Below are 20,401 nucleotides of genomic sequence, written 5' to 3'. Positions count from 1 at the left end.
AATATACTTGGGGGAGGTCTCTGGTTGCCACAGCCATACCTCCTCTCCAATATTTGGTGAAGGGAGGGTGTGAGCATGAGTACCCCTCCAGGACATCATTGCTGGGGCCCCTTGGGTCCATACGCCCCTCAATTCCCCTTCCCCACAAGTGCAGCCAGCCAAATAAAAATATATATAAACTACTCCCCCCCCCACACACACACACACAGACCATGCCCTGCCAGCCCCTCCTGCCATGCAGAGTTGCGCAGGGAGAGGTGTAATATTTACCACCATGCTTCACAGCCTCTATCCTCTGGCTCCCGATCACATGACCTAAATTGGTCATGTGATTGGGATACAGAAAATAGCAGCAGAGAGTGTGCGAAGTGGGGCTGTGAAGCATGGAGGAGACCTGCAGTGCTGAAGCAGGTAAATATTACACCACTCCCTGGGCTACTCATGGGTAGGGAGAGGAAGGAGGAGGAGGCCCCCCACAGCCTCCGAGTGATTGCGGACCTGTTCTTACGCCCCTGCCTCTAGGAGCTGGATGGAATCTCGAGTAGGGCATCATTGCTTCAACAGAATGGTGACATTATTGGAATTTTCAAGGGTGTGAGTAGGTTAATTAGAGTGATGGGTGGGGTGGGGATGGGCACATATTTAAAAAATGGGCTTTTAAGAATTAATCAAGAAGCTTTTATACATAAATAAAGGTTTGGCCACTTTGTGCCTACATAGGACTAGGAACACATATGTGCCTGTAGTTAAGGGTTTACAGTTATCTTTTTCATGGGTGAGTGGCAGTGTGTTTATTGAGCCTGGATGGAGTTCAGCAATATAATTAGATTTTCCTTCCTCCATTATTAATAAGAGTCTTTAGCATGCCAGCACTGTGGGTTAATGCTATGGCTATAGATGTATTTGTTTTATATTGTAACGCTAAGAGTAAGCAGAGGGGCCACAAAATTGCTGTGATCCTAAATGCCCTCTATAGATAACGGATACATTAGAAACGGGATGATGTATAAATACTTTGCCTGCAGGAGAAAAATGTTAATAAACCAGATATGGTATCTATTATTACATAATGGATGTGTCAAAAATGCCCCTGGCTATGTACTCTGCCAAAAAATTAATATTTTCCAACTTCTTATCAATATGACAAGCTTCATCACTGAATTTTAAATTAAAAAATGAACATGAAAAAAATATTTATTCAAGAAATCATTGGTTTTCTGCCAGCCTTTGGAAAGGGAGAGCACTGACGGCAGAACTCCAGGCCTCAGACTAGAAATTGCCCCAAGCGTTGCTGCTCTGCTATACATGAAAGGAATGCTATGGCTGTTTGACAAAAATAAGAGTGTCAGCAGCATTTCCTGGCTAGCAGATGCTGGATTATAATGGTTATCACTTGAACTTATTTTCTGCCTTCATTCTTGTCTAAAGGCTTCGACACATGCTTGGTTGATGATGACCGATGGGGATCAGGACCCGATCCCTTGGGTGACATTGCTGGTCCAAATCTGTACAGACACGGAGTCAGCTGATGATGCGACCTGTTACTATATGTGGAGCAGGTGGCCGCTGGAGCGACGCCAATATGACATCATGGGGTGGGCAGGGCAAGCAGTGCCAACAAAGGTATTAGCCGTCATGCAGCCAAGTTGATCCACCTGGTGGGGTTTCTGTACCCAAATGATTCAGGTCAAACTTCTAATACTACCATACCAAGCTCTACACAAGATGTCCCCTCCATAAATTTTTTCATTCTGGATACCATTCCTTCCCGGAAACTTTGCTCCTCTCATGAGAAACTCTTGTCATCCAGCCTGGTCCTGTTCTCTCACGCTCACATCCAGGACTTCTTATGAGTGTCATCTTTCCTTCTGAACTCTCACCCACAAACTCTATGTCTTGCTCCAGCCTGGAAATGTTTAAACCCACCATTGAAACATATCTCTTCAGACAAGCTTATCTGGGGAAAATAAATACTGTCTGTATGACAATTTTGCCAAAGTTACTGCATATATTTAGGACACTACTCATTAAAGAGAACCCGAGGTGTGTTTAAAGAATATTATCTGCATACAGAGGCTGGATCTGCCTATACAGCCCAGCCTCTGTTGCTATCCCAAACCCCACTAAGGTCCCCCTGCACTCTGCAATCCCTCATAAATCACAGCCATGCTGTGAGGCTGTGTTTACATCTGTAGTGTCAGTCTCAGCTGCTCCCCCGCCTCTTGTATAGCTCCGGTCCCTGCCCCCGTCCCTTCCCTCCAATCAGCAGGGAGGGAAGGGATGCAGGCGGGGACTGGAGTTCTACAGGAGGCGGGGAGAGCAGCAGACTGACACTATAGAGATAAACACAGCCAGCTCTGACAAGCTGTTTGTCAGCAGCGTGGCTGTGATTTATGAGGGATTGCAGAGTGCAGGGGGACTTTAGGGGGGTTTGGGATAGCAACAGAGGCTGGGCTGTACAGGCAGATCCAGCCCCTGTATGCAGATAATAATCTTCAAACCCACCTCGGGTTCTCTTTAAGGCCCACCAGAATCAAATATTCAATTTTGTCTGTGCCGGAAAACGGCCTTATATATTATGATCCTCAGTATATAAGCTAAGGTCACAGGGGTACTTATTGCTACCAAATTTATTTATTACAAGATGTCCCAATTAGCCTAGGTCGGCCCTATTTTTGTGGGCAAACATGCCCCATCATGGGTTTCGTTAGAAACTTCACAGTACAATCTCTATACTTTACAATCTCTGGTTTGGTCCTCTCTCAACCATTAAGAACCTCTGTCCAACCACGAAGCTTACACTAAGTATTTGGAAAAAATATCATACGATTAAATTCCATCTCCTCTCCTTACACAGAGTTGGTATGCAATCTGGATTTCCTCCCTGGTGTTCTATATGACTTCTCATGGGTGATTGACAAGAAAGCGTCACAGCTATGTCATTATTTAAGAGGCAGCAGATTTCTTTCGGAAACTGAAATTATGGTTACATTTAACTTCCCAGCCTCCCTAGTTCTCAATCTGTCCCAGATTTTACATTTTTTTAGGTCAATAGTACCTGCCCAGTATGACTCCTTCCCTCATACTTTGAATTATTGTCTTCCTCTAGACCTCTAGAGGGTTGATTGATTTCTTTTTTATTCCAATATTACAGATATACTCCCTTCTAAATTACTACAGGTGGAGCTAGGCTGGGGCAGGGACTTTCACCTTAGTCTTTCATCTGAGGAGTGGGCTCGTTGTTACACTTCACTCACAAAGGGAAGTCTGAACTCTTTAATTGAGACCAATCTGAAGGTCTTCCCATTTCTCTTCCTAATCTGAAGGTCTACCCTCACAAAAATAGCCAATGCCAATCATAATATCTCTGATTTATGTTTACGCGGCTGTGGGCTAAAGGGTACTTTTAAACATATGTTGTCATCATGCCCACTTATTACTTATTCTTGGATGGTGTGACACGTTTGGAGAACAGGGTAGGGTAACTCAGAATTAGAAAGTTTCTGCAATTTTCTTTTTAGGCCCCAAACCTTTGTTTGTAAAATTCCCTACTCACTGACTAATTTAATTTATAGTAATGGCGGCAAGGTGAGAGACATATGGAGGCTGACATATTTATTTCCTTTTAAACAATGCACAATTCCTGGCTGTTTTGCTGATCCACTGCCATCTAATACTTTTAGCCACAGACCTTGAACAAGCATGCAGATCAGATGGTTCCATCAAAAATCTGACAAGATTAGCTGCATGCTTGTTTCAGGTGTGTGATTCAGACACTACTGACCAGAAAGATGAGCAGGACTGCCAGGCAACTGGTATATGAAATAAGTATGGCAGCCTCCATATGTCTCTCTTCTCTGGTTCCATTTAATAAGCCTTTTGTTGTGAAATGAGGCTCTTGAGTAAATAATCTTGAAATTAGAAGACTTGATATCTGTCTTGAGATTTTCTTCATGGCTACAAGTACTAAGTGCCTTGGTGGGTGGGGCTGCTGCTGTCTGGGTTGCATCATCCTGCTGTTCAGACTGCAAGGGGTGAGGAACAGAATGAGCCTTTCTGAGAAGATTGCAACCTATTATTATTTAGTATTTACATAGCACTGACATTGTATGCACCGCTTTTCAGAGTACATATTCATGTCACTAACTCTTCGTCAGAAGAGCTAACAATCGAATCCCTACTGTAGTCCTATGCTCATCATAGTCTAGGGACAATTTGGGGGTAAGCCAATTCATTTAACTGTATATTTTTGGAATGTGGGAGGAAAGGTATAACACTGCTTCATGCTGAAGAGTGTTGTTTCAGCAATGAAAATATACAGTAGGTGTAAGTCCACCAACCAAAACCTAACCACAAGCACTTTAACCACCCTGGCGTTCTATTAGAACGGCCAGGGCGGCGGTGCAGCACATTTTTTAAAATTTATTTTTTACAATCATGTAGCTAGCCTAGCGCTAGCTACCTGATAGCCGCTGTGCAGCGGCATCCCCCACCCCTTCCGATCGCCTCCAGAACGGGATTTTCTGTTTGGCTTCCCCATCGCCATGGCGACGATCGGGATGACGTCATCGACGTCATGACGTCGGAGGGAGTCCCGATCCACCCCTTAGTGCTGCCTGGCGCTGATAGGCCAGGCGGCGCACGGAGGCTCGGGGGGGGCCCTTTTACGCGACGGGTAGCGGTGCATCGGCGGCGAGCTGCGGCGATCGGTATAAACATGCAGCTAGCAAAGTGCTAGCTGCGTGTTTAAGAAAAAAAATATGAACATCGGCCCACCAGGGCCAGAGCAATCCAGCACGGTGGTCATGGATGAGCTGAGCTCGTCCATACTGCTAAGCTGGTTATCACCAAAAAACTAACATCAGCAAAGTTAAAAATGCACTCTTTTTCTGTTAATGATATTGGTGGCATTTATTTTGGTAGATAAAAACTTCAGAAAAACACAATGTGCCGGTACCCATTTTTCAGCTACAAAATGCTGGTGGTAGAGTGCTTTTCTGCTTTAAATTGCAGTAGCCTGAGTTGAAGTTAAAGTACTATTTCACCCTTCCAGAGTTTTTCATTGTTAGTAAAGGTAAATAGGGGACTATGCCATTACTCACACAGTTTCATATTTGATGCAGCCGTTCTAGAAAGTACCTTTGGAAGATACAATTCTGACCCAGGATGCACTAGGAAAGCAGGCAACTGCCAGGAAAGTGGGTGTTTCCCAGCAAGTTTTTACTTATCAGCACAGAGCAGGCAAACTGGCTCCGCCCACCTCCTCTCTTTATTACTAAGAGATTAACTGTTTGTGGCCGGCACCAATGCAGCTAAGCAACCTCATTATCATTCTGCCTAGTTCCACCCTGCTAAGTGTATAATTAAAGATTTAACCTTTCATAAACCCTCCTCAGTGAGATTATAAACCTCTTATCACTCTGTTCAGCCTGCAATAACTGCATTTTTATTTAACCATTTTATAAAGACACTAGAGAGAGAGGATGTGAACAGGGTTAAAAGCTTTATTACACAGTGAACAGGGTAGGGGAGATAAGTCTCTAAGCTGTATTGCAGGACACAATGGGTATCATTCATAAAAGTGTTGTCGGTAATGAGAATCAGTGCGGGAAAACACCGTTATCGGTATTTTAGACTTCTGTGTGGTCATTCATGAAAAAGTGCACAGTTGCGATAGCAGTGCGGAGATTTCCCGAACTAGGCTGGCGGTAGGCAGGCGGTAGGATTGCGGAAACACAGGAAGCTGCCGAGTCGATACATTTCTCCGTGTTCCACTCTACTGCAGCTGCCTGGGAGGTCTGTGTCTCCAATAACTCAACATGGTTCTCGCCACATCCAAGGGAGTGGTATTCCCTGTCCTCATACTGCTTGCGGTAATATTTATGAATTTACATTTTGTTACATTTTTTACGATAATCACTGCACAAGGCGGTGATTTATCGCTCTGCTCGGGAATTTCAGCTTTTCATGCAGAAAGAGCCTTTATGAATGGAGTTTTTGCTATGTGCTCGGTAAAGCCGCCTGTTTTCAGCATTTCCGCATGTGGAAATGCTTTATGAATGATAGCCAAAGCATTAATCTCTCACTAAAGAAGAGGAGGAGGTGGGCTGAGGATCTATGTTCAGAGGGAAAGACTGACTAGTGCACCCTCCCATCTCCTTTCACGACTGAAACTTTTGTTGTGAATTGGAAAAGGAACTACAGGGCCCATCCAGACCAGTACTTTTAATATATTTATTGCAAAAAGTGTATATGTGCAATTCACAAAACATTGTTAATTGAAGCAAATGTACCATTATAAGCCGTAAAAGATGGGGACCGAACTAGTCAAGCAGATTAGTTTAGTCATTTCCAATCCATGTGTCTCTGAGGATGTTACAGCCTAAATATCATTATCTATTAAGGGGCAAAGTGGCCATGGTGAGTTAAGAGAGGATGGATCATCTCAGGAGGTAGTGATAACATTAACTTAACTACAGAAGCATCCCCCAGGACATGTCTTAATATGGAAATCAGCCACTCAGCGCAATTAAAATCCACAAGCACCCCGCATACATCAATATAAAGGAAACAGATCTGGTGTTTGCAAAAGAGGATTACACTGTGAAAAAACGAGACACTACAAAACAGGATGGGTAAATTAAACCATCTCAGCAAGATGCAATGGACTCAGAGATGGAATGCGTCATTTTCGCATTTTATCGAGCGTTAATGTAAGAATGTGCTGACATGGTTACAACTGTGCAACGGTAAATGTCCTATTAGCAGATGAGATGCTATTGGTGTGCATGTAGGTAGGTACATACATGATCATTATACTTATTATGCAGCAAAGATGTATTCTGAGTAGTGGAAGGCAAAGGAAAAGTGCAAAGAGTGCAATAAATTAAACTATGGATATTGGCAACTTTCCAGCACAATCCTATGGGTTGCTTATAAGGCTGATGTTTAAAGTAAAATGACTTTATACTGTCCATACAGGCACTAGTAGGGAAGTACATTAGGAAAAGACAGCAAGATAAGTACAGCATATAAGGAAATTGTTTCCCCATGATATGACCTCAGGGCTGGATTTCCATGAGGCCCTATAGGCTCGTGCCAACAGGCGTCTGATTATGGAAAGGTGGCTCAATCATTGAAGAGTAACCCTTAATGTCATTTTCTGCAGTAAGCTGTCTGTTTCCTTTACAAGGTTATGTTTATATTAAGATAGCGCTGTAGAAATGTTCTGACTTTACTCAGTTCTGGCTGTAATGCCTGCTAAGCAAGGCTTGCCCATCAGAAGCTAAGCCTGCTATACGCTGATATATTAATCATGTATAGTGATCATAAAGTTGTTAATTAATGATCAATAATAGACCTATATATTTAAGCAAATAGGTTTGCTGTCTATATATTTTAGCATGTATTAAAAGATATGGCTGTTTGATATGAATACAAAACCAAAACAATAAGCTCTGTGATCAAGAAATTACAACCTGTGACCACAAGGGGCATTTAGAAATCCCCGTTAATTAATGATGTACCAAAGAACATCCCATATTTTTAGAACATAAGATAAGCTTGAACATACGCATATATCTTGGCGTCCATATAATCCAAAAAGATGTCATAAGGACACCACTTGGGTCATAAGAGCTAATTAAAATGTTATTGATGTCATTTTGATTAGAAAAGACGTAGATAGCTTACGTTAATAAGCCAAGTAGCGTCATATATGTACGCATCTGCTCAGATAACCCGATAGTTTAAAATGTCGCAAAATGTCAGAATGTACCAGTTAAAAATAAGTTAAAATAAGTTAGAATTTTGTGCGTCACCATAAAATCCCCTAACCGACGCCAAATTAGAATCTTTACAATAAAAAGTCCTGGTAGGTGGGTATATTTTATCTTTGAGCCTGAAACTCTACTGAGATTGACTGAGGCCTAGAGACTCTACCTTCCACTGTGATTCTAGAACACAAGAGAGGTAATATGCATTATTCTTGGTGAATTTATTGAGAATAACTTATATAGACGCTAAAGAATTGTCATTTAAAACTTCAGCAGTTTTAAGTTTTTTAGATAACTTTTTTTATGCTATACTTCATATACAATCAGTAAGCATTACTACTATAGAAAAGCAAAGTTCAATCAAATTAGGCAGGCACTAAGTTTGGTGAACTGGGATAATGTACTACAAGGGGAAGACACTGAAGGGAAATGGCAAGCTTTTAAACTTATACTCAATCGATATTGTAGTATGTATATCCCATATGGAAACAAAATGTCTAGGAATAAAAAAAGGCCTCTATGGATGAATAGAAAGGTTAAAGATAAAATGAAGAGGAAAAAGATTGCCTATAAGGTCTTAAAACAGGAGGGGACCGAGACTGCACTAAGCAATTATAAGGAGTGCAATAAAAATTGTAAAAAAGAAATTAGGCAGGCAAAGATTGAAGCTGAAAAACAAATCACTAAGGATATCAAATCTAACCCAAAAAAGTTGTACAAGTACATTAACTCTAAAAAAAGAAAGGTTGACTGTATAGGACTTCTAAAGGATGAGGGTGGGAACTCAATGGTGGATGACCAAGGTAAGGCAGAGTTATTAAATGCTTTCTTTGCTTCTGTCTTCACAAAAGAAACAGCACTGTTGCAAACTACAGAGGCGGAAGAGTCTCAATCTTCTAACTGTAATATTAAATACTTAACACAGGAAGAAGTGAAGGCAAGACTAAATAAATTAAAAATAGACAAGGCACCTGGCCCGGATGGCATGCATCCTCGGGTCCTAAGGGAATTAAGTTCAGTTATGGCTAAACCCCTTTATCTTATCTTTTGTGACTCTCTTGCAACTGGCAGAGTCCCAGTGGATTGGCGTACAGCCCACGTTTTCCCATTATTTAAGAAGGGCAAAAAATCAGATCCAGGAAATTATAGACCTGTAAGCTTAACATCAGTTGTATGCAAACTATTTGAGGGGTTACTAAGAGATACTATACATGACTTCATAGTAGAAAATAATCTTATTTCTCAGCATCAACATGGGTTTACTAAAGACAGGTCCTGTTTGACTAACATGCTCAGCTTTTATGAGGTACTGAATGCTAATATGGATATTGGGAATGCTGTAGATGTGATATACTTGGACTTTGCAAAGGCCTTCGACACTGTTCCCCACATAAGTCTGGTGCAAAAGTTGAGGATGCAAGGACTGGGGAAGAGTCTGTGTTCATGGATAGGGAACTGGCTAATGGACAGAAAACAAAGAGTTGTAGTCAATGGATCGTACTCAAAATGGGAGACTATTAGCAGTGGGGTCCCACAGGGGTCTGTTCTGGGTCCAGTGCTCTTCAATTTATTTATTAATGACCTAGTAGATGCAGTAGTGAGCAATGTTGCTATTTTTGCAGATGATACAAAATTGTGCAGAATCATCAACTCTCAGGAAGATAGTGTCATATTGCAACAGGATCTGGATAGGATGGCTATATGGGCACATACATGGCAGATGAAATTCAACGTTGACAAATGTAAAGTCATGCATTTTGGACGTACTTATGGTCTAGCACCATACAAAATAAATGGGATACAGTTGGGGACATCAAACTTGGAGAAGGACTTAGGAGTACTCATTGACAACAAGTTAAATAATCGTACTCAATGCCAAGCAGCTGCAGCTAAAGCTAACAAAATTTTGGGATGCATTAAAAGGGAAATAAAAACTCGAGATGCTAGCATAATATTGCCCCTGTTTAACTCTCTAGTAAGGCCACATCTGGAATATGGAATTCAGTTCTGGGCACCACATTACAAAAAAGATATTGCAGTTTTAGAGCAGGTGCAGAGACGAGCAACAAAATTGACACGTGGGATGGAAGGTCTCACTAATCAAGAAAGGTTAGATAAACTGGGTTTATTTAGTCTAGAGAAAAGACGCCTTAGAGGGGATCTAATTAACATGTATAAATACATCAGAGGGCAATATAATAGCTTGGCGGATGAGCTTTTTGTCCCTAGGCCTTCTCAAAGGACTAGAGGACATGATCTGCGCATGGAGGAAAAACGTTTTAGCCATTTATTTAGGAAAGGGTTCTTTACAGTTAGAGTGATTAAGATGTGTAATGTATTGCCACAGGAAGTCACAGGAGTGGCAAACTCTATACCTGCATTTAAAGGGGGCTTAGATGCTTTCCTTGCGTTGAAAGACATCCATGGCTACAATTACTAGGTAATGCCTAATGATGTTGATCCAGGGATTTTATCTGATTGCCATCTGGAGTCGGGAAGGAATTTTTCCCTTTAGGAGCTAATTGGACCATGCCTTGTAAGGGTTTTTTCGCCTTCCTCTGGATCAACAGGGATATGTGAGGGAGCAGGCTGGTGTTGTACTTTATACTGGTTGAACTCGATGGACGTATGTCTTTTTTCAACCAAAATAACTATGTAACTATGTAACTATGTAACTATTTAGATGCAAATCAATTACAAGCTTAGGGACAACTACCTAGCTTTGTTTTTATGAAGATATATCTACTTAAAGTTCTTTATACAAAAATAGAACTTTATATATCATTTTTAAGGATAAAGCTATATTTGTGTGTACCATACACTGTACAATCTCGAGATAACAATTATGGATGGAGGATAAAATCTACAGCAGAAGAGTTGCTATATTGATATGAACTTGTTTCACTAAAGGAACTTTGAAAATGTATATTGGATGATGGACAACAACTGGAGAGATGTATAATCCTGTATATATGCTTTATTTTATATTTTTTATATATATATAATTTCATAAAATTAAACTAATGAGTGTTGCGTATTTTTTCCAGAGGTAAACCTGTTAACCTATAAATATTCTGGCAAATCTTGATTATGTCGACTTTTAGGCTTACCTTTTAAGTAGTTGATAATTATTTAAGGCAGATATCGATAAGATATTTGACATGTGTGTATGTAGTTTAGTGCAGCATGTGTACGTAGTTTAGTCCAGCGTGTGTATGTAGTTTAGTTCAGCATGTGTACGTAGTTTAGTCCAGTGTGTGTACTTAGTTTAGTTTAGTGTGTGTACGTAGTTTAGTCCAGCGTGTGTATGTAGTTTAGTCCAGCATGTGTACGTAGTTTAGTCCAGCGTGTGTATGTAGTTTAGTCCAGCATGTGTACGTAGTTTAGTCCAGTGTGTGTACTTAGTTTAGTTTAGTGTGTGTATGTAGTTTAGTCCAACGTGTGCACATAGTTTAGTCCAGCATGTGTACGTAGTTTAGTCCAGTGTGTGTATTTAGTTTAGTTTAGTGTGTGTACGTAGTTTAGTCCAACGTGTGTATGTAGTTTAGTCCAGCATGTGTACGTAGTTTAGTCCAACGTGTGTATGTAGTTTAGTCCAGCATGTGTACGTAGTTTAGTCCAGCGTGTGTATGTAGTTTAGTCCAGCATGTGTACGTAGTTTAGTCCAGTGTGTGTACTTAGTTTAGTTTAGTGTGTGTATGTAGTTTAGTCCAACGTGTGCACATAGTTTAGTCTAGCATGTGTACGTAGCTTAGTCCAGTGTGTGTATGTAGTTTAGTCCAGTGTGTGTATATACTTTAATCCAATGTATGTATATAGCTAAAGGACAAGTGTAGCAAAAGGGATATGGAGGCTGCCATATTTATTTCCTTTTAAGCAATACCAGTTGCCTGGCTGTCCTGCTGATCCTCTGCCTCTAATATTTTTAGCCATAGATTGTGAACAAGCATGCAGCAGATCACGTGTTTCTGACATTACTGTCAGATCTGAGTAGATTAGCTGCATGCTTGTTTCTGGTGTTATTCAAACACTACTGCTGCCAAATAGATCAGCTCATCACTTATTCACAGTGGGACATTGCGGAACTGCATTATAAACTCTTATAACGCAGCTTACCGCACTGCAATGATAAGCCCATGGGACGTTCACAGTGCCATGTTAGCGTTGCATTGTAACGTGTATCGTTATAGTAAGCCACTGCTGCAGTGCGTTACCTCTAAATGCACATGTTACCAGGTACAGGAAAGCATACTTTTCATTGCCTGTACACTTTACTGTACCTACTGTATGCGACAGTAACAGCGTTAACCTGCATTACCACCTTTGTTTGCTTTGCATTGCAATGCTGCGTTGTGACTTTAATGTCGCATTACAACACAACGTCCCACTGTGAATAAGCCCTGATACCTTTTGGAACTGCTGGACGCTGACAATTGAACAGTCTATTGGTCAGTCAAAACTGATATTACTGTGCACTGTAAAATATGATCTGCAATTAAAATAATGATATAGTAATAGTTGTAAATGAGTAAAAACACCATTAAATTAATGATGGAGCAGGGGTGTCTGCTGTCACTTTATTGTGCCTGAGTCACTTTATTGTGCTTCCTGCCTAAATTTAGAAGCTGATTACCTTGCTGGGTAAATCTAGGTAATTAGTGCAGTCTCAGGAATCTTGGAATAATAGGCGGTCAGGGAGGTTTCAGATTCGCCTGAGTTAGCCATCTATCCTAGAAAAAACCCAACAACTTATTTTTCAGCAAGAATAATTGAAAGCGCCAAAAATTGACAAAAGCTTTATTAGAGTGCCAGATAAGGGAAGTCTGTTCTCAGGGGAAGACTACAAACAGCGCAGTCGAAAATAAAAATTCAGACTTCAGAAATACAGTACAGAAATGTTTCTCTGTTATCAAAGTTGAACTCTAGGCAGCCTAAATATATTTATGTTAGCCGTACATGGATGGATTTCAATGCAGCTATCATATATGACCTATTTTAAGGTTTGAAAATAATGATTATTAATGTATAAATCTGGAAGTAAATATGTACCCGCTGGGCACCGCATGGGTCAGAGTCTGCGGGAATTGTTAGAGTGGTAAGAGAGTGGGGACTGGGAACAGGGCCGGTTTTGTACTCTTTACTGCCCAAGGACACTGTCACCGGCCGCCCCCCTTCAGTATAGGTAGCCAGATCACTCCTCCCCCCTTTCCCTTCAGTATAGGTAGACAGATGACCCCTCCCCCCTTTCCCTCCAGTATAGGTAGCCAGATGATCCCTCCCCCCTTTCCCTCCAGTATAGGTAGCTAAATGACCCCTCCCCCTTTCCCTCCAGTATAGGTAGACAGATGACTCCCTTTACCCCTCCTTTTCCTACTTTCCCCCTTTCAGTATAGGTAGCCAGCTCGCCTCCAAACCGCAGCAGCCATCAGTGTGACTCATTTCTCAGCTTGTCTCCAGTGCCGAAGCTTCCATTTCCCCTATGTCTCCAATGCTGCCGAAATCCATAGCCGCCCACCACAATGCAAATGTACACAAAGAGCAAGGGGGCCGCTGCACAAGCCACTGGCAGCAGAGTACCACAGTCAGGCACTCGCTTGATCTCCCTGCATTGCAGCATTTGTAAGCTTGCAAGTGCTGCATAAGTTTAGCCTGCTGCTTTGGTGCCCTTGCTCCTGTGGTGCCCTAGGCCATAGCCTAGGTGGCTTTGGCCTAAATCCGCCCCTTACTGGGTAAATAAAGATTGTCGGTGATGATTGTGGGAACACACACCAACCCCCCCCCCCAAAAAAAAAAAAAAATTGCAAGAGTAGTGATGCTGTGAAATTAAGCATATTTAATCACTGTCCTCAGAAAGGTACATTTATATATTAAAATCAATGCTGGAATTCATTCCATCTTCTTTAACGTAACCAGTGGCGTAAAAATAGGCCATGCAGCCCATGCTACCACAGGGGGGGCCCGGCCCCCCCTGGTTCCCGCTCGGGGCCGTTTTGTGGGGGCTGGAGGGGTGGCAGCATGAGGGGAAAGCCTTGGCCACAGTCGGAGGGGAGAGGGGAAGTTCCCCCCCTCTTCCTCACCTCGGGGCTCTCCCCTCTGCGCTCCCCTCCAGCTAGATACAGTGTGGGCAGCGGGCAGCGGCGGGCAGATACATACCTTCTTCCGTGCAATCCACCGCAGACTCCTCGCTCTAGCGGCTGATGTCACTTCCGGAAGTGACGTCCGACTGTGGCCAAGGCTTTCCCCTCATGCTGCCACCCCTCCAGCCCCCACAAAACGGCCATGAGCGGGCCCCAGGGAGAGAGGGGGGGGGGCCCGCTCTGAAATTCTGCAGGGGGCCTAGTTACGCCCCTAAAAGTAACCCTGTATTGAAAGGGATATGGAGGCTGCCATGTTGATTTCCCTTTAATCAATATCAATTGTCCAGTTGTCATGCTGATCATTATGGCTTCAGTAATATTTGAATCACACATCTAAAACAAGCATGCGGATAGATTTTATTTAGAGCATCTATTCTGGGTCAGTGGCTTAAAGTATTGGAGGCAGAGGATCAGCAGGTCATTCAGGCAACTAGCATTATTTACAAGGAAATAAATATAGAAGCCGGCATATCCCTCTCACTACAGGGTCAGTTTAATAACCATGTACTGTTTAGAATAGCTACACATGCCAATTAATAATCTAATGTTGTTTATCGTGATCTTTCATGTTGATAACATGCCATTTACCATAGTAATATAATGTTGTTTATGGATCTTTCCACTTCTGCATGCAGTTAGACTTAATTGTATAAAACTACCACATACTGCCGTGTTTTAAAACAATTATAGGCTTGTCTTTTTATTTTCAAGAAAGCTCTATTAGAGGGTATGTGGACATGACAGCAATCATTACAGTGCTAAATCACTAACCATTCACATGCTTCACTGGACTTTACTTATTTTTTTTTCTTTCTTTTAATGACAAATGCAAATTATATTTTTTGTTGTGTGTGCTGTGAATGTAATGCTAGGTACACACGATACAATTTTCTGACAGATTTACAGTCAGCTCAATTATTTCCAACAGGTCCAATCTGATTTCCAATCAATTTTCCATTGAAGTGAACGGAAAATCAATCAGAAAAAAATTTGGACATCAGATTGGACCTGTCGGAAATAATCGATCTGACAGTAAATCTGTCAAATAGTATCGTGTGTACCTAGTATAACAGGTCCAGGCTAAATCCCTGTTTGCCACTTGGCAGACGACTATGTTTATTTAGAAACTTCTTAGCACATTTACTATTAAAAACATTAGCATTGTGTGACTTTCAATATACTCAAAACAAAACACAAACTGTCACAATCAAATGCACTGTGGGTTGTTAACAACAAGGAGTTTATTGTTGCAATGAATAGCCTCTCCAAGGTGCCCATACATTACTCGATTTGCGGCATCAGTATCCCGCAGATCATAATGATTGAATCTGGCAGACATCAATGCTGCAACATGGCCGCCTGATCATCTTTGATTAACTTCCAGACAATATTGATCAAAATGATCGATCTGGTATGCTGGAAAAATTTTGCTTGAAAGCACTTGAACAGGTTCATAGTGGTAGCGGCATTTAATTTCCAGATGACCGATGGACCCTTGGCCGATCTCCTCTCCCCATATGTAAAATGTACTCCACGGACCTTGACCCTTTCATACTGAAATTTATTGGAAATATGTGTGCAGATGAGTGGCAGCAATACTGTAGTGTAACCCGATTGATCCGTTGGCACCAGGCCCTGGCTGAGGGGAATCCACCAGATACTGACTCAGATGAAATTATCAAAGATTTATTCGCGACCTAACGGTGATCACTGGTATCTCCTCTAGCTATCTCCTCTTATTTTAGGACCGTGTGCTCAGGTAATATGCACAAATCACTCTTTGGTTCACTTCTTGTATCACTCTCTTTGTAACACTTCAGAACATAGCACAGAAGAACACATAAACTTCACCTCTTGACTTGAAACGGACTTGACAGGCGCACTGTCTCTGAATCAGGCCTAAAGCAAGCGGCTGTGGCTGTGTCAGCTCAGTGGGGGACTCAATGGAGGCTGATAATGTCTCTTGTAACAGAAAAGACTTCTGTTGTGTCCCACATACATAGACTTGTGTCAAGGGCGTAGGGCCCGTGGTCGCAGCGGTCGCCTTGGCGACCGGGCCCGGCTCCTGAGGAGGCGGGGGAGGGGCCCGGGGGGCCCATCTCCGTTTGGAGGGCCATGCTGGTAGGAGGGAGCCGCAGCCGCGGGGAGGGCAGCCCGACCTCTCCCTGCCTTCCTCTCCCGGGCCCGCCCCCCCCCCCCCCCCCTCAGATGCAGAGTGAGCTGCTTACGGAAGCGCTGTAGGCAGAACTCACCTCCCTGCGTTCCACTCGCCGCTGATCTCCTCTCTGGCTGGCTCTGCATAGATGTTGTTACACACGCAGCTTCCGGCTAAACAGGAAGCTGCGTGTGTAAGCATCTATGCAGAGCCAGCCAGCCAGAGAGGAGATCAGCGGCGATTGGAACCAGGGACAGAGGTGAGTTCTGCCTACAGCGCTTCCGTAAGCAGCTCACTCTGCATCTGAGGGGGGGGGCCCGGGGAGAGGAAGGCAGGGAGAGGTCGGGCTGCCCTCCCCGCGGCTGCGGCCCCCCCCTCCATTATGGGGACGGGGCAGCTACCTAATCTATCCTGGGGGGCAGCTACCTAATCTATCCTGGGGGGCACCTACCTAACCTATACTGGGGGGCACCTACCTAATCTATCCTGGGGGGCACCCACCTAATCTATCCTGGGGGGCAGCTACCTAATCTATCCTGGGGGGCAGCTACCTAATCTATCCTGGGGGGCACCTACCTAACCTATACTGGGGGGCACCTACCTAATCTATCCTGGGGGGCACCTACCTAATCTATCCTGGGGGGCAGCTACTTAATCTATCCTGGGGGGCAGCTACCTAATCTATCCTGGGGGGCAGCTACCTAATCTATCCTGGGGGGCACCTACCTAACCTATACTGGGGGGCACCTACCTAATCTATCCTGGGGGGCACCTACCTAATCTATCCTGGGGGGCAGCTACCTAATCTATCCTGGGGGGCAGCTACCTAATCTATCCTGGGGGGCAGCTACCTAATCTATCCTGGGGGGCAGCTACCTAATCTAACCTAATCCTGGGGGGCAGCTACCTAATCTATCCTGGGGGGCAGCTACCTAATCTATCCTGGGGGGCACCTACCTAACCTAACCCGGGGGGGGGGGGGCAGCTACCTAATCTAACCTATACTGGGGGGCACCTACCTAATCTATCCTGGGGGGCAGCTACCTAATCTATCCTGGGGGGCAGCTACCTAATCTATCCTGGGGGGCAGCTACCTAATCTATCCTGGGGGGCAGCTACCTAATATAACCTATACTGGGGGGCAGCTACCTAATCTATCCTGGGGGGCAGCTACCTAATCTATCCTGGGGGGCAGCTACCTAATCTATCCTGGGGGGCAGCTACCTAATCTAACCTATACTGGGGGGCAGCTACCTAATCTATCCTGGGGGGCAGCTACCTAATCTATCCTGGGGGGCAGCTACCTAATCTATCCTGGGGGGCAGCTACCTAATCTATCCTGGGGGGAAGCTACCTAATCTATCCTGGGGGGCAGCTACCTCATCTAACCTATACTGGGGGGCACCTACCTAATCTATCCTGGGGGCAGCTACCTAATCTATCCTGGGGGGCAGCTACCTAATTTAACCTATACTGGGGGGCAGCTACCTAATCTAACCTATACTAGGGGGCACCGACCTAATCTAATTTATACTGGGGGCACCTACCTATCTAACCTATACTGGGGGCACTTACTTATCTAACCTGTATTGGGGGCACCTAGCTAGCCTATACAGGTGGCAACTAAACTGGCTACCTATATTGGAGGCACCTACCTAACTAACCTATACTGGGGGCACCTACCTATCTAACCTACACTGGGGGCAACTATTCTGGCTACCTATATTAGAGGCACCCACCTAGCTAACCTGTACTGGGGGCACCTATCTATCTAACTTATACCGGCGGCGCCTGCCTATCTCACCTATACCGGGGGCAACTATACTGGCTTACCTATGCCTGACTACCTATACTGGGGTACCTATAGCTGGCTATAGGGATTTTGATATGTGTGTGCATCCGTCGGGTGTTGCCGGGGGAGGGGGGGCTGTTGTTGCCGGGGGGGGGGGCCCACATCCAGATTCCGCATCGGGGCCCAGAGGTTTGTAGCTACGCCACTGACTTGTGTTATGATGTTCATCAGCTAAGTTTGGCTGTAGCTAGTTTTTTCCTCTCCCTTCCCTGTAGTTTTGTTCCACCCATGTAGCCACTCCTCCCATAGTCAGTATCTCTTCAGACAAGTATCTGTAAGCATGTGCTGCATCTTCTCTCTGTGCCTGGTAAAGCTACTTCGTTTTGATCTATGGAATTTGTCACTGTAAGATCTACACTGCAAGATTAAACCTCTTCAAGATCTTCATCTGTGTCATCCATTGAGTCGCCTATCTGTGGATACTACCCTTATGTAAGTTATTGCCATTCCACTGGGACTTGGGACAGTCTAGGGATCAGTAATTACATAGCCACAGCAGCTGAAACAGAACAGTCAAAACGAATAGAAGACCATACAGTCATCACTGTGATATTCAGCAGCCTGAGAACCCTGCTAGTCACACTACAGACTGCAGTACATTGCATCCAGCATACTACAGAACTGGCTCAGCATCTCACTCAGAACTACTACAGCTACACTACAGTGATCTGTGAGGAGGCCAGTGGGAATATAGACTATGAGCTTGATTCACAAAGCGGTGCTAACCTACTTAGCACGTCTAAAGTCTTTAGACACGCTAACCAGGGTGCTAAGTAGGTTAGCACCGGATTTCTCAATCAGATTGTGCGCTAACTTTGCGCGCGTAAAGTTTTACGCGCGCAAAGTTTTACGCGCGCTAAGTCCCATAGGCTTTAATGGGCACTTCGCGCGGTGCGCCCTGTGCTCTGTGCAGTACGCGCGTAAAGTTTTACGCGCATAAAGTTTTGCGCGCGTAAAGTTTTATGCGCGAAAAGTTTGTTTAGACGTGCTAAGGGGGTTTTCACAGGCGTGCTAACAGTTAGCACCGCTTTGTGAATCAAGCCCTATGTCTGCATTATAAACTGTGTATTCTGAATACTGCTATTAAGCCTGCACTGTGAAGATAAAGAAAGGCAGCATTTCTCTCTGCAGAACATCTCTCCTGTTCCCGCCTGCTGAAAACTGTTACATTGTATCAGCCCACACTCAGCCAGCTCCCTGTAACCTGACACCCTATACTGTTACATTGTATCAGCCCACATGCAGCCAGCTCCCTGTAACCTGACACCCATGGCTGAACAAGTGTTCCCTCTGTGCCAAGCTGAAACCACTGAGGATCAGCAAAAGCCTGACACTCTGCTGCAAGAGGAAAATGCAGATATAATGACAGAAGAAAGTGTCAGGCCTAGACGTATAACCAAACTTTCTTGGAAATCTAAAGAAAACTTTGAAGTTACAATGGAGGAGTTCTCAGTTAATCTAACACACCTCTGGGAGAGGACTGTACATTACATGTCTGAAGTCACACAGCCTAGCCAGAGAGTACTACAACTAGAGGGCGCTCTCTTACACTTCAAGTCTGCATATGAAAGTTATCAGAGGCTCTGCACTAAGTACATGTCATTCCTAAGGAGCACAAACACAGAAGAATCTTTAGAAGAACTAAAAAGGTTTGAACATCTGAACCAGGAGAGAAATATAAAGGTGTCTGAAACTAAAGCTAATGTAGAAGTAAGAATTAAACAGCTGCAAGAAACTGCATCTCATCGCTCCACATCTACTAGACACACAAAGAGATCTTCAAGATCATCCCACTCAAGAAGTTCCACCCTTAGTGAACTTGTAAGGGCTCGTGCAGAGGTAGAGGCTGCCAAGGTGCGAGCTGCCTTCGCAGACAAGAAAGCAGAAATGGAAGCAGAAATGGTAGAAGCTTCCCGCAAGAAAGCAGAAATGGAGGCAGAGGCTTCCCGCAAGAAAGCAGAAATGGAGGCAGAAGCTGCCCGCAAAAAAGCAGAAATGGAGGCAGAGGCTTCCCACAAGAAAGCAGAAATGGAGGCAGAAGCTGCCCGCAAGAAAGCAGAAATGGAGGCAGAGGCTTCCCGCAAGAAAGCAGAAATGGAGGCAGAGGCTTCCCGCAAGAAAGCAGAAATGGAGGCAGAGGCTTCCCGCAAGAAAGCAGAAATGGAGGCAGAAGCTGCCCGCAAGAAAGTTGAAATTGAAGCTCTAGAAAGAAAATGTGAGCAAGCTACTGCAGAAGCAAAATTAAGAGTTTTAGAACAAGCTGTTGGAAGTGATTTAGACAGTGCCAGCATGGCAAATTCAGAAGATCCCATGGAGCGCACAAAGAACTATGTCTTCAACCAGAACAGCAATCTCTCTGCACCCTTTGATGCTCCTGATGACATGGACACTCCTTTAAGACATCAGCCATCTGAACGTATTGTGTCCAAGCGAGACCTTAAACATTCTGGTCCTTCTGCACATCAAGATGGGCCCTCAAGCC

The 20,401-nt window shown here is 43.9% G+C and overlaps 1 long non-coding RNA gene across 1 annotated transcript in view; it reads right to left on the bottom strand.

Annotated features, from left to right (window-relative positions):
* Window positions 1-12,420: 12,420 nt before the first annotated feature.
* Window positions 12,421-20,401, bottom strand: part of LOC137522680 (uncharacterized) — a 264,182-nt gene continuing 256,201 nt past the window's right edge. Inside the window, exon 3 of the long non-coding RNA XR_011022401.1 lies at window positions 12,421-12,505. This is a non-coding gene — a long non-coding RNA (uncharacterized lncRNA). The remainder of the gene's footprint in view (window positions 12,506-20,401) is intronic.

Source organism: Hyperolius riggenbachi, chromosome 6, assembly GCF_040937935.1.
Source record: "Hyperolius riggenbachi isolate aHypRig1 chromosome 6, aHypRig1.pri, whole genome shotgun sequence".
Classification (NCBI taxonomy): Eukaryota; Metazoa; Chordata; class Amphibia; order Anura; family Hyperoliidae; genus Hyperolius; species Hyperolius riggenbachi.
Note: the sequence above shows the minus strand (reverse complement) of the source record. Positions and strands in the feature narration are given on the sequence as shown.